Source organism: Macaca thibetana, chromosome 13, assembly GCF_024542745.1.
Source record: "Macaca thibetana thibetana isolate TM-01 chromosome 13, ASM2454274v1, whole genome shotgun sequence".
NCBI classification, from domain to species: Eukaryota; Metazoa; Chordata; class Mammalia; order Primates; family Cercopithecidae; genus Macaca; species Macaca thibetana.
Window position 1 is genome coordinate 102,100,416 of NC_065590.1, and position 15,279 is coordinate 102,115,694.

General features: G+C 39.2%; 1 long non-coding RNA gene across 1 annotated transcript in view; it reads left to right on the plus strand.

Annotated features, from left to right (window-relative positions):
• LOC126933483 (uncharacterized) overlaps positions 1–4,062 on the plus strand; it is a 28,053-nt gene extending 23,991 nt beyond the window's left edge. The window contains exons 4-5 of the long non-coding RNA XR_007718634.1: positions 1,510–1,642; positions 3,125–4,062. This is a non-coding gene — a long non-coding RNA (uncharacterized LOC126933483). The remainder of the gene's footprint in view (positions 1–1,509; positions 1,643–3,124) is intronic.
• Positions 4,063–15,279: the final 11,217 nt, after the last annotated feature.

Here is a 15,279-nt window from a genome sequence, read left to right on the forward strand (position 1 = left end):
TTTGTCATTCTGGAATATTTTGTGCTTATGAGGAAAATGTCATTTTTTCACATTTGAGAAGTTTTTACCTTATCCAGCACTGCATGTCTTTAACTGCTTGTAAATATAGAAATACTATCCACTTTATATCTCTTTTAAAATAATTATTCCAAAGCCCTGCCCTGTACCTTCCAGCTGGGAAGTTGATATTTAAGGCACACTTAAATCAAATACACGAGGACACTAGACTGTCTTTAATAAAAACAAGCTGCCCACATAATACACTTTGTACGAAAGAGAAAGGATTAATAAAAAATGTCTCCCCCACCTGCCTGCCGCAGCAGGGGAGGTATTTCTCTGGGTTAAGTCATTGTCTGCAGATGGTCCCATAGAAACACAAATATGTTACTCAGAACAAGATAATGCATTAATCAACACATTATCACCAAGTTATTAATGAGGTAAGCCAATTAGGACATTCACTCACTCAACATTTACTGAAGGATTACCATATGCCCACTGCTGGTTAAGTGCTGAGGGCACAGAAGGAAAGCAGACGTGAGCCCTTGTCTCCGGGAGGACACAGTTTGCTGAGAAAGATAAACTTATAAACATAGAAGCTGCAGTTGTGACATGACACGCTTCAGCTTAAACTGTTGATTTCCCTCGAGTGCTGTTGTCAGTCCCCTTCTCAGGAGGACCACATCAGCGCTTCCCAGCCTGGCTGCATATCAGAAGCACCTGGGCGCTCTTTAAATCTACAGATGTCCAGCCTTCCCAACAACCCCAGACAAATTAAATCCTAATCTCTGGAGTGGCTGGGAAGCAGCAGAAGTTTTAAACTTCCCTGGGTAATTCTGTTGCACAGTTAGGATTAGAAACCACCATTCTACTTCTTTCCCTTGGATAATTACACCCCAAGGCAAGGCTTCAATTTCTCTGTTTCCTAATCTTGCCTAATCAGTAGAATTACAGTGATGACAATTACTGTAATATAATTTCTCAGGGCTCTCTCTTGAAGGACTGATTCAGCTTGGGTAAAAACTAAGAGATCTGCATTTTTGGAAAAGGCTGTATGTGATTCTTAGGATGAAAGTTTGAAAATAACCGAGAAACATACGTGTAGCTTCAGAATTGACTTCACCTGCTCATTGCCCTGACTGCTTGTTCCCACACATACGACCAATCCAAGCTGCAAACTTGTCCTGGAACTCTCATCAGAGTCCTGAACTCACAAACGATTCTATCAAAACACCTCTCCTCTCTTCCATTCTCATCCAGACATCTAGGGGAAGCTCTCTACTCCTCTGTTGGAGCTTCTCATCTCATAAATTCCCCAAATAATAGGAAAGTCCACAACCCTCAGTGTGTGGCTGGAGCCAGCTCTTCCAGCTCGTGATGCATTCACTTCTTCCCAACTCTAAGCTCAGTCAAACTGGTGGCTTTAATTCATCAAGGGTGGAAATAGTTACACCTCAGGAATTGACCAAGACCACAAATTACGACTCTTCTTTTCTTTCTTTCGGATAGCTGGTGCTCAAACATTTACCAGCAAACCAGTGGCATTCACCCATTTTCCTCAAGGCAGAAGAGACACTAGTCTTGCTGGGATACACTCAAGCAGAATCTGGAAAGACTTCAGGTTGAGTAAATGCTCAGAAAGGTAAGAATAGGATATTTGATATGGTGTGGTTAGAAAATAAGTCAAACTTCTTGACAGTAACAGACAGACAAGATGTCAGCAGAGTGATGGAATCAAAAAAGATTTATCATCCACTCGAAATAATGCCTCACAGTTTTTTCTGGAGTTACTCCTGAATGACATCAGTTCATGTTATTTAAACAGCCTCATTTTCTACTTCGTAACAAAATACTTCCTGATAGTTAATGTGGCTGAAATGTAGAAAGTGTTTACTTTGTGGAAAAGGTTGTGAATTTTCCCCCTCTCAAAGGATGACATTAAGCATTCTCTTGGCAAAAGGATTTATATTAAGTATGTTAGATAGAAATTTTATTAGTATCACTACAGATTTTTTTTGATTTTTTAAATCATTATTCAGCAACTGCAGTTATTTTGTCATTGGTCTCTTTTTTTTAAGAGCCAATATCAAAGACCATTCTTTATTATAGTATTAGTTCATGGTAACTGCATGGAAACATTATTTTCTGGAGGAATGAACGTATTTTCATGATTTAAGTCCTGAAGATGTCATTTTATAAAAAAAGAGAAAACCTAACTTTGGGACTTTCGGGCTGATGGGACCCACACCTCGGAGTGAAAATGCCCGGTGTGGGTGAGTGCGGCGGGGCCAGAAGGCACAGGGCGTTAGGATCCTGCCTTTGACACCAACAAGTGCTCACATTCTACATGGTTGCCATCCTGATGACCTCTGCATTCTGCGCCAAAAATAAATGACTATTATCAGTCTTCTAGAAAACATACAGTCTGTATCATTGTCAGAGATGTTTAACACAAAATAAAGTGAATAATAGCTAAAATGGAACCTAGTAGAATTTATTATAGACAAAAGAACTGCCTGAGTAATTATGTCTTATTAGTAACACTAAAAAACTGCAAAAGATGACCTGGGAACAATTAGACATGTTTGAAATACTTGACACAAAGGAAAATACACTATAGCCTATAAGGATTTGCTTTGCAATAGAAATAAAAAAAAAAAAACTGAGGGAACTGAGTGAGGAAAGAACTGAGGAGACTAACTGAAAATCAGAAATGTTACTGTTAGAATAAGGAGAGGGAAAACCAGTCTAAGAACGTGAGGTGGGGGCAGGAAGAGCTAAGGAGATGCTGGTACCTTGCCCAATACATGGGAATCCCTCCCAGCCTGTCCCCCTCCACACACTCTGTACCCAGCCCCAGACAAATCAGCTGGTGTCTGACACACAGGGATTTGTGGGTTGGATGTACGTATGCATGCATATATGCACACATGCATGTATGTGTGTAGGTGTTAAGTGTGTGCGTATTGTGAAAACCAGCTAATGGGAAGGACTTTTCACTGAGCTTCTATTTCTCAATAAGGAGATATAGGAACTTTTATAGACTATTGGAGTGAAGATTAAGCTAAATAACTGGATTGACAACAGGCAGGGGCCTTCCTCAACATCTGTGCTGTCTTCACAGTGCACTGGCCTCTGGCAGTTGGGGCTGAATGAGGCAGGGAAGAGAACCTTGAGTCAGCCACACCTAGAATGGCTCCTCTTTGAGGGCCTCATCTGTTCAACAACAGGCACTGAGTAAGTACTTACAATGATAGGTCTCTATTATAGGTGCTGCGCATGTGATGTGAACAAGAACAACTGTCTCCCCTCAGAAAGTACAAATCTGGTAGACTTTGGTATGGAAAGGAAAATTAATTCTGTTTTCTCTGTGGAAGAAGATAACTGGACCACTGAGTGTTCAGTATTTTCAGACTTGAAACATCAAGCTTGGTTCTACCAAAAATGTCTTCATGTGACAAAACAAAAAACAAACAAATAAAAAATACATGTATCACCTGAATTCCCTAATCCTGAAACTCATTTCTGTCTCCTTCACTGACCTTTGTCCCTCACCCATCCTTCCTTCTAGGGTTCCACTGTATGTGGGGCCCTGCACTCACCACTACCTTCACACAGGTCCCATGAAATGATCGTTTTTGATTATCTATCTCCCCAGAGGATCTTTGACCTGAGAGCAGAGATTGAGCATTTGCCTACAGTGTTATCTGCCTTTAAGCTAGCCCATGATAGCATAAAGAGACTCCACATCCTCATTTCAGCACAGAATTCATCTCGGTATCCCATGACTTTACACGTCTTCTTTCCTTGGATTTCTCTCTCTTCCCTTGGCTTCAGTATTTGGACAGGTACCACTGTGCTTTCTTTTTTCATGCTGTTTGCTTCCTTAAGATTTGGTTTTCTATGTAATCCATATAGACCCCATTATTGTACTTAAATCATACAGTTAAAGTCAAAGAATATCCACATATCACTATTACCATCTGGATGCCGGTCACCTTAATCTTGGTCTCAAAACTGTTTGTGGGCAGTTTATAATTCCATTAATTTCTTGAAAAGAAATCGAGAAAAGACATGCAATTTATGAAGTTTTAATTTATTGGGTCTGTTAAGTTATGTATTTTTCTTGATATTTTAAAATATTGCTATATTTACTAATGTTAACTATTAAGTAACTTACAAGTATTTCCAAAATTAATGGTAATTTGAAGTTATTTAGTGCCAGAGTTACATTGCATTTGATTAATCTTCACCTTAATATAAGGAAACATATTGTTTGATGGGTTTGTGGATATTATTTGGTAAACAGTTATAAATTTACCACATCCCAGAAATTAAACATCTCAAGACTATCTCATTCTTTTATTTCAAAAAAAATTACACATTTTCAAATTCAAAAGCAATGTCATGTTAATATTTAATGGACTGATGTGTCCTTTTTGTTTTCAGATTTACATAGTCATTGTCTTTGGATCCTAAGCAAGAAAGTAATCTGGAGTGAGCTGTGGTCATCTGTGTGTGTTTGCATTTGTGGAATAATTTCCACCACTGCTTATTCTTATGAGAATGAGAGTAAGAAGCAGCTGACAGATTCAGATTGGGTATCATTATTAAAGCTGCTCTCTAACCTTTGTAAAACTTTACAAGCTTAGACAATAAAAGAGAGTAGAAATACTTTTATATGCATGACCCAACTTGGTTCTTGGCCACTCAATGTGGAGACCCAAGTAATGATAATATAAGGCAGAATAGAGTAAATGTATGATTCAGTCATAGTTTTATACAAATTTAACTTTCACTTTTCTGAGAAAATGTGTGCCTCCTTAGGTTAATCTTTTTAAGTCTATAGGGTTCCGAGGGCTGAGCCAACATTTTTCCTTGAATTTCTTCCCTTTAAAGTACTTATCTAAAAGCATGTGTACACAGACACACAGACACACACACACACACACACACACACACAGAGCACTCTATATATCCCTTCATTTGGTTTGTTTCTTAATTTTTCTCTTCTTAAAACAGCTTCAGTGGCCTCAGGGCCCAAGTTCTGTAGGCTCAGTTGTCTCGTTGTATCCCGCTCTCATCAAAGCACCTGGCACAGAATAGATGCTCAATAAATGTATTTTGACTTGCTTCCTATCTAACTATAAGTAACTGAACAGGTAAATGGATAGCTAAATAAATACAAAGAAAGTAAGCTTGAGGAATTAAAAAGATTATTTCTAACAATATATTTTGTATTGTATGGATATTTATGCCTAACTTAACAAAGTAACAGAAAGTGCTTATAAGCAAAAACAGTTGTTAGCAAAGTCATTAATTAGGGTCATTTGGGCTGCAATGTAAAGGACAATTACTCTTTTAGGTTAAGATTTAGCCATATTGAAAGTCTACCATTGAGTAAAGCTATTGTGTTAAGCTTATCCTCTTCTGGGAAATTTCACACATAATTACGAAATCCAAGAACTTTAACTCTTACTGACATGCCATAATGACTGTAATAAACTAAGGACTCTGAGTCCATAGACTTAGAATCTAGTTCTAACAAATAAACGAAAAAGTATTTAATAAGGCAAGTCTGAACACAACTAAGCAGGATACGTGTTATAAGTTTTCTCCTTTCTAATCAATAAGTACTTATTGAGTGTTAGGTACTTGTCTAGTGACTGCCACTTAGACCACTGGGCCCAAATCCTAAAGTTTAAAAAGACAACACCTCCTAGAGTAGGTGTGCCAGATTTAGCAAAGAAAGATACAGGGTACCCAGTTAAATCTGAAATTGAGATTAAAACAGGGATTTTTGTTGTTGCTATAAATACGTCCCAAAGAGGGAAATATGTGAACAAAAGGAAAAGGAAAGTAAAATAATCCAAGTGAAAACAGTATCCCAGATGAAGCACAGAAGTCACGTGAACAAGATACATATTTAGGGACTAAGGAGAAGCTTAGTTTACCTGGAGGAGAAGGTGTTATGTCTCAGAAAAGGACACTCATTTAATGTTTGTCTTGTGTATTAGATACTATTGCTAACTGTGTTATACTTGGATTAGATTAACTCTTTTTATCACTTTTGCTATATAGGAATCATAACTTTCATTTTACTGATGGAGAAATTGAGCTTTAGAGAGGAAAATCCATGCCCAAGTTTACACAACAAAAATCAGTGGGCTGGGCATGGTGGCGACGCCTGTAATCCCAGCACTTTGGGAGGCTGAGGTGGGCAGATCATCTGCGGTCAGGAATTTGTGACCAGCCTGGCCAACATGGTGAAACCCTGTCTCTACTAAAAGTACAAAAAAATTAGCTGGGCATGGTAGTGGGTGCCTGCAATCCCAGCTACTTGGGAGGCTGAGGCAGAAGAATCACTTGAACCCAGGAGACGGAGGTTGCAGTGAGCCAAGATGTGCTCCACTGTACTCCAGCCTGGATGACAAGAGCGAAACTCTGTCTCAAAAAAAAAAAAAAAAAAAAAAAAAAATCACTGAAGCCAGATACAACCTGCACTATCCAACTCCAAACACAATTCCCTTCTAGTGAGCTATGCTGCCTTACCTGTAGATACATAATTGTTAAATTTAAGACAAAATTGGATATCCAAATCGTAAGTGGTCAGATTCTGGAGGCATTCAAAGTAGAAATAATACATTATTCAACGAGTGATTATTTTTCCCCTAAAAACAGAAACAGATCACTGTGTGCCTCCAATGTACATCACTCACCTTGACTTCCCTGCACATCTCCTAGCAAATGCCTTAAGCTCCACCAACAACAAGACAGCTGTTCTGCTTAGGTCGGCCATTCTGAATTCAATTCTCACTTTCTCACAGGTGCTAACTTCTAAATCCCTGATCAAACACAACTGTTAATTAAGAATACTCAATATAATTCTCGCCTCCAACATGTGTCAACTCCACACTCCCTGATCAAGCTGAAATCTGGTATGATCCCCCCACAATAACTGTTTACATGCTAAGATCACACCCTCTGCAGTGAGGTAGACAAGTACTACACTTTCTCCATTTGGGGATAATTGTATTCACTGCTGTGAAATTCACCATAACAGTCTACATGAGGATCAATTTTATGGAAAATATAACAATCACAAAGCCGTGAAAAATAGATTGGGGCAAAACATATGGCAAGATGAGATTTCATTGTTCCCTCAATTGCTCTTCTAATATTCCTGATGAAATGTCCATGTCTAAAATAATAGCCAGGGGAGTTTAGAAGCATTGAATTTGATGCAAAAAATAAGCATACAACTATGAGATTGCCATAGATTTTTGGTTGTTTTTAAAGTTCAAAGAAACAGACAATAAAGCATGAATTCAGAATGACTTTTGAGAAATAATGACAATTCTGAGAAAACTGTTATACAAAAAAATAACAACTCTTGACATTAACTATGTTGGTCTGTTTCAGCTGTTTGACTTGAGTTTGGAGAATTTTGTATGTGGAAATGGCATAAGAGAATAATTCACAGGAATTTTTTGATTGACATTTATAAGATACAATGAAAAGAACATAGGATGTAGAGTTAGACAGACTCCAGTTTAAATCCCAGTTCCTTCTGATTTCAAGATGGCTTAATGCTGGTTCAGTTACTCATTCTCTATTGCTTCAGTTTTCTCCTCTGTAACATGAGAAATAAGAAAAGTACAGAGAGCAGTACTAGTCAGTAATTTATAAGTGCTAATATCCTGCAGTAACCACCTACATTCAATTCTAGACTAAATTTCTGTTTAACTTGGAGATGTATGAGTTACGTTAGTACTATAAAGGACTTTAAAATGTAGACTTTAAAGTGAAAAATAAGTTTGAAGTATTCAGGCTCAGTGCACAGCCTCACCCACCTGGAAGGTATTTCTACTATGGTAATAAGCGTTGGTTACCTGGTGTTGTCTCCTTCAGTTAAGTACAAGGGCTAGAATCAACAGACATTCCTGTCTCACTTGCTCTCTTTTGCTATAGTTTGTTCCAAATTGATATGGTGTGGCTGTGTCCCCGCCCAAATCTCATCTTGAATTGTAGCTCCCATAATTCCCATGTGTTGTGGGAGGGACCTGGTGGGAGATAATTGGATCATGGTGGTGGTTTCCCCTACATTGTTCTCGTGGTAGTGAGTAAGTCTCACAAGATCTGATGGTTTTATAAGGAGTTTCCCCTTTCACTTGGCTCTCATTCTTTCCTCACCTGCCGCCATGTAAGACGTGCCTGTCACCTTCCGACATGATTGTGAAGCCTCCCCAGCCACGTGGAATTGTGAGTCCATTAAATCTCTTTTCCTTTATAAATTACTCACTCTCAGGTGTGTTTTTATCAGCAGCATGAAAACAGACTAATACACTAAACTTTTAATTAGACCCTAGAAAATTTAGAACTTTTCTTACAAAGAGAGAAGATACTTCAGGTCCAAGATACCTTTCTTGTTCCATATTTGCCTCTTTGGTTTCCATTAATCTTCATGACTCTCCTGAGATGTGCACTCTCTTCCTCGTATTAGCTATGTGATCCCCATAATTCCCTATCCTCTAAAAGCCTCAATTTCTTCATTTGTTAAATGAGATAAGACAGTTATGAGGATTCAATAACATTGGCTCATGATTGGCACTTGTTCAGCATCAGCATAGGTTGGTGAGTTCTTTCTTCTCTCCAATCTTCTCTTCTGTTGTATCACCCCCTTCTATTCTAGCTACGTGTTTCATTCGGAAGCCAGTCTTGTCCACTTTGCTGCTTGATTTCTGACTTACCTATTTGCCCCTAACTTTTTGAGGAGTGGCCGTTCTTCTGTCTTGGCTGCACATTCACAGCTCATAACAACCCTGACTGCAGTGCTCTACTGAGTCCTTAGAACCAGATGTCTGCTTCATCTACTTCCTGTACCAATGCAACCTTCAAGAACCATGGCCTAGGAAAGGATCCCAAGCCCCTTCTCTGGGCAGGGAGAGAAAATATGGAAGGGTTAAATATGTCACACTTTTTTTCAGTTTTCTTTTGTCAAATGTTTTATTTCAGAAAAGTCACCAGACCTTATACCTACTACTTGTCAGTGAGTCAGACAGGTGACCCAGAATTTCTATTCTCCACAGTGATTGATTTAGTGAACTGGCTTATAAAGTGATTCTTCACTGACCATTTTTTTAAACTTTCATTTCTATTCTTCTGGACTTTTGGAATGACGTTTGGTATGCAAGGCTTGACTTGAAAGCTGGCATTTTAGTTTCTGTGTCTCAGAACTATAACTTTGCTGCTCACAAGAAGGGAGGCTCCATCCAATCATTAAAACTTCTGGACTTTGGATGTTGAAAGAGAAATAATTGTAATGGATCTGTGTTGCATGTTTATTCAAGGAAAAATATTCCTTTTTTGCTTCACATGGAGCCCACGCTTGGAAAAAACAAAAACAAAAGCAAACTATAATTCAATTGTATTGTATTCTATAAACTTAAGTACAGGTTTTCATTCAAGTATATATCAACAGAGAGCTGCTAGTCAGAGCTTCTAGTTGGCACATAAAATACAAAGCTACCAGCCATGGGGCTGTGCTGACAGAGAGGTTAGATGTTCAGAAATCACAGGTGTAGCTCAACCAAGAAAAGACAAAAGGGCAAGGTTGACTCTTGAGTCATTACTAAGGAATTCATTCTGGAGACCAAATGCGATGGCCTGGAAGAGAACATCTAAGATTCTAAAATCTAATAAATGAAAGAGCAGATGGGAATCAAGCAGGAAGTATCTGAGGAAACTGAGATGAGCACTGCAGTGTTGATAAACTGGACTTTCCTTATCAGTGGGTGCCGGAGATGGGAGAGGTAACTCAATGACGAAGCACAGAGAGAACACATCGCCACATTGAGTGAGACAGACAAAGTGAGTGGAAGGAGGGGAAAGAAAGGGAGGAAGGGGTACAAGGAGCAAGGGAGGGAGGGAAGAAATGAAAGAGAGGGAAGAAATGAAAGAGAAGGAAGGAATGAAGGGAGGAAGGAAGAAATTAAAGAGAGGAAGGAAAGAAGGGAGGAAGAAAGGAAGGAAAGAAGGAAGGAAGGGAGGGAGGAAGACAGGAAAGGAGGCAGAGAAGGATGAGAGGGAAGGAAGGAAGGGAGGGAGGGGGAAAGGGAGGGAGGAAAGAAGAAAAGGAAAGGAAAGGGAAGGAAGGAAGAAAGAAAAAAGAGAAATGAGAAGAGAAAAGAAAAGAGAAAGGAAGAAGGAAAGAAGGAAGGGAGAAAGGGAAAAAGGAAGGGAGGAAAATGGAAGAAATGAAAGGATAGAAAGAAAGAAAAGAAATAAATTGATTGTTGAGTCATTTTCTGTGACTTCAGTGATGAATGTCTAATTTTTTATTAGGCTCTTTAAAATACTGAAAGTGATGTCTACATTGTTAGAGTTTCTTTCTTAAACCCAGAGGCAGAACCGCTGCATTGGATGATTGATAAGGTAATCTTTAGTTATGTAGAATTCATAAGGTAATCTTTAGTTAAGTAGAATATGATATACTTATTTAACTCCACTTGGTGTTAGCCTTACCTCTCGTGTGGTACAAAGACATTCACCCATGTTTACTAAAGGCAATATAAAGTACACCTGTAGGTAAAAGCATATGGTTTTCACTAAATCAAGAAATGAAGAGCTCTCTAGGGAAAACTGAATTATCTAATCTGATAAGTTTGAGGCAGTCATATTACGAAGGAATTTTAAGTTTCAATAAATTTAGCAAAGTGGAAGCCCATGTTGTTTCCATTCCCACATCATATAAAAGCAGTCATCTAAGATTTCAGGAAATAAAGTTGTAATATTTTTGGACGATGGGAAAAATATAGATTAGCAGCCTATGTTAATTCACTTTTTTATGCGCTGGAACCCACTGCAAAGGGAGAAGCAGGCATTTTCACAGCAATTACAATTACATTCCTGCACGAGGGCCATGAGCCTCTGGATTAGAAGATGTGCCAGCCAAATATAGGAGAAAGCAACAGCCTGAGAAAGCTAGTAGTGGAATCTCCTCCATGCACCATCCATTATCACCAGGGCTGGCACTAAACGTTTCGTGCATTAATTTTTCAAGCTGCTTTTTTTTTTTTTCAAGCTCCTTCTTATTTGGGCACCTCCATTTCATGGCTTCAGAGGAATTCGCCGCATTATTCTCTTTAGCAATGCGGAAAAGGTTGGCACAATAATGTCTTTCCTTTAAAATATTGTAGATGACTATTATAAGACATTTATTCATCATTACAGGAGACAAATTTGGAGTCCTTTCAAATTTATCTTCATGACAAAGTTCTGAAATGATGCATTGGGAACATATTTGCATCCTTAGTAATAAGACACTGGTAAGTACATAACACTAAACAATCACTATCTCAGGTGTGAGAATGAAGTCCACAGCTAGAAGGAGAGTTAGGCAGGTGACAAATCCAAGGTGAAAAGGGCAGAATCTCCTCCATGATGAGGAAAAGACCTAAGACTGGTCTTAAATTTCAGTCACTGGGCTGGGTAAAAAATGTGGAGGGGGCGAATATTTAGGGTATGGGATAAATAAATGAAAACAGGTTTGAATTCTGACGAGGCAGTCTCAGAAATCAAGAACTGAATCCAGAACTAAGGCTCTGCTGTGGCCTGGGCTTCAGAAACAGTGCCCTAGTAGCCAGGAGGAAGATGTCCTTGAAGAGACACATTGCCCTAGTTCAGACGACGGGCCTTGCTATTACGAGTGTTGACACTGTAGATGTTTGAGGTGAGGGATGCAGGAGTATGGCTCCGGGATGAGAAAAGTCAGGAAAGGAAGCAAGGAGTTAATTAAGTGGAAGGGAAACAAAGAAGAAAATCTACTAGAACCTGGGTCCGTTCATAGAACCTGGGTCCGTTCAAACATCGAGGCCTTTCTGAAATTTGCTTCCCTCTGCTCCCACCGGCATGGCAGATGGGCAGCTGGAGGGTCTGATACTCACACACCCAGGCCCACAGTGAGCCCAGATCCTTTTCCAACTGACTCCACTTTGATGCATTTTCCTTCCTAGACTTAATCTTTTCCTACATCTGTTCTCTCTAAAATATTCATTCTAGGCTGGACATAATGGCTCACAGCTGTAATCCTGGCACTGTGGGAGGCCTAGGCAGGAGAATCACTTGGGCCCAGGAGTTTGAGACCAGTCTGGGCAACATAGTGAGACCCCGTCTTTACAAAAATATTAGCTGGGCATGGTGGCATGTGCCTGTCGTTCAAGCTGCTCAAGAGACTGGGGCAATAGGATCACTTGAGCCCAAGAGGCTGAGGCTGCAGTGAGCCATGATTGCACCACTGCACTGCAGCCTGGGCAACAGAGCAAGAACCTGTTCCAAAACTGAGATAATAAAATAAAGTAAAATCCTCATTCTAGGGCAAAGAGTGTAACATATCAATGATTATTTCTGGTTTTGTCACTAGTTCTCCCAATCCCCCATCCTATTTAAGTTTTGGTATCCAGAAGTTTTTCCTAACTGCTGTCCTGAGACCTTCCTACCATATGCAGCCGTTCTCTCCTACCTCACTCCCAGCGGAAGTTGAGGTTAGGTATTCAGCACTCGATATATAATGTCCCTAATGCATATTCCACCGTGTTTAATGACTTATCCATCGCCTTATGTTCCTACACGTTTGTAAATACCTCAGCTGCTGAAGACAGGAGGAAAGGGTAAAATCAGCCTGCAAGAAACTCTGGAAGACTTTTTACTGGATTCTCCTTTGAATGGTACATGTGGAGTTTCTCTTAATGAGCTAAATTGGTTTCATTATTTGTAATTGGGCTGCAGGTAACTCCTTTAAAAGGCAGGTTATTCCCCCAGAGATGTGAGCAGAACACTCGTGGCCTGCCTGTGAGGCTCTGGAATGCCCTGCGGGTCTCTCTGGTCCTGACTTGGAGTGCTTCAGGCTGATGCTTCTGGAGCTCACAGCCTTTCATTTGCAGACTATACTTTGTCCTTCTTTCTTGCAAACCTCATGCTTTCCTATTACTTACCTCACTGTTAAAAAGATGTGACATATTGTTGTCTGCTAACCTGGACGTACTTCAGAAACGCATAGTTCTCTTCCCTCTCCTCTTTTTCTACACTCTAGTTATATTGTTATTGTTTAGTACTTTTTTATTCCAAAATGCTTGGGAGCAATGCATAGCACCAACTGCGTGGACTCCTCTCTGCCAATCTCTGCAGGAAACGCTCCAGATTACAAACTGACACTCAGGCACCTCCGTGTACTTGGAACATCTAAAGGAGCAATATGCGTATGCTATACTTATATACTTATCACACACACACACAAGCCTGAATCTGAGGAGTTCAATATGTTTTACAGAAAACACAAAACAATCTTCAGCAAAGAACTTGGACAATCAAACGTTGTATTAGTTTGGTGAAAAGTAATTGCATTTTTTTTGCCATTAAAAGTAATAACCAAAACTGCGATTTCTTTTGCACCAACCTGATACAACTTAAATGCTATTGATTTAGTCACATTTCCTGAAGCATGACTCGTAAATGAAGATATTTAAAAAGGCAATATTGTTCACGGAGTGGGAATCTGGCCTGAGAACAAAAGAGATTATTTCTAAGATGTTTCGATTCCTGGAGGGATTTAGACAAATCATTTGACTTATTGGAGACTGAGTCTCCACATTTTAAATCAAGACACTGGGGGCTACAGGCATTCTGAGATGATGTCCAGCTCAAAAATCCATCTTCTAAATTCAAATACTTTACATTGAATGATTTCATCACAATCTATATTAATGTAACTGTCCAGAAATTGGGGTAATCTCACTATTTTGTCTTTTTAAAAAATAAATGTTTTGACTTTCAACAGATTTTGATCTACGGAAGAAATCACAGCCTCTGTAGAGAACTCAGAGAGTGCTGCTAAATCTCACTCTTGAGTTCTCCTAGTAAAGATCTTATTTACTATAGCATAGCCTTTTACAATTGAAAAACAGTATTAATACATTCTTATTAACTAAAATCAATGTTTTATTTAGATAGCTCTAGTTTTTACTTAATGTCTTTTTTTTTTTTTTTGGTCCAGGTTTGCAGCCACAAACCACATTCCACTTAGTCACCATGTTTCCTTAGGCACTTCTGGGCTGTGACAGCTTCTTGGGTTTTCCTTGTTTTTGATTACTTTATAGGTTTGAAGAGTATTGGCCAGGTATTTTGTAGCATGTCCTTTACTTGCGATTTGTCTGATGTTTATCTCATGATTAGATTGGGCTGTGAGTTTGAAAAAGGAAGACCACAGGGATCAAGTGTCATTTTTATCACCTTATATCAAGTGCATATACCATCAAAATGACTTCTGATTGTTGATGTCACTCTTCATCACCTGGCTGCGGCAGCGTTTGTCAAGTTTCCCCTTTTTCCGGCTGTACTCCTTGAAAGGAAGCCTAGGTATGCTCAGCTCACACCTCGGGGATGGGGCGTTGCACTGCACCTCCTTGGAGGTAGAGCATATACGTTGCTTGGATTTTTTTCTCTTTTTTTTTGCATAAGAGAATTGTTTCTCATTCCTATTTATTCAATAATATATTTACATCAGTATGGACTCATGGATATTTGCTCTATACTTTAACTTATAATCAAATCTGTCTTTGTTATTTTATTCCTCAAATTGTCCCAGCTTTGGCCATTGGGAGCTTGTTGCTTGGCTGTGTTAACTTGTCACATCTACATAACTGTGTGTGTGTGTTTCTGATTTTTGTGTTGTTTTGTCCTAGTTCATTTGTGCTGCTATGACAGAATATCACAGACTGGGTAACTTATAAATAGTAGACATTATTTCCTTATAGTTCTGATGGCTGCTAAGTTCAAGATCAAGGTGCTGACAGGTTTGACTCTCTCGTGAAGGATTTTTTCAGGAGAGTGGAATGTTTTGTCCTCACATGGCAGAACAGCTGAAGAGCAAGCTAGCTGAATGGGGAGTGAAGCATATCTTACCAGTGCCTTAATCTCATTAAGAATGGTGTGGCCCTCATGGCCTAATCACCTCTTAGAGGTCCCACCTTTTAATAGTGTCACACTGACAACACCTAAAGTTTGGAGGGGGCATGCTTAAATTATCATACTTACTTTCTGACATCATAAGATGGTCCAGGCTCATCTTACATATTTTCTGCTCTAGTCCTGGAAACATCCATTGATCCAAAGAATTCTGGGTTTGTTTGTTTATTTGTTGTTGTTGTTGTTGTTGTTGTTTGCATTGGAGAAAATATTAAAAACCAAGATATGGCTACTAGGTGTGTTTGTTGCAACTAAGAT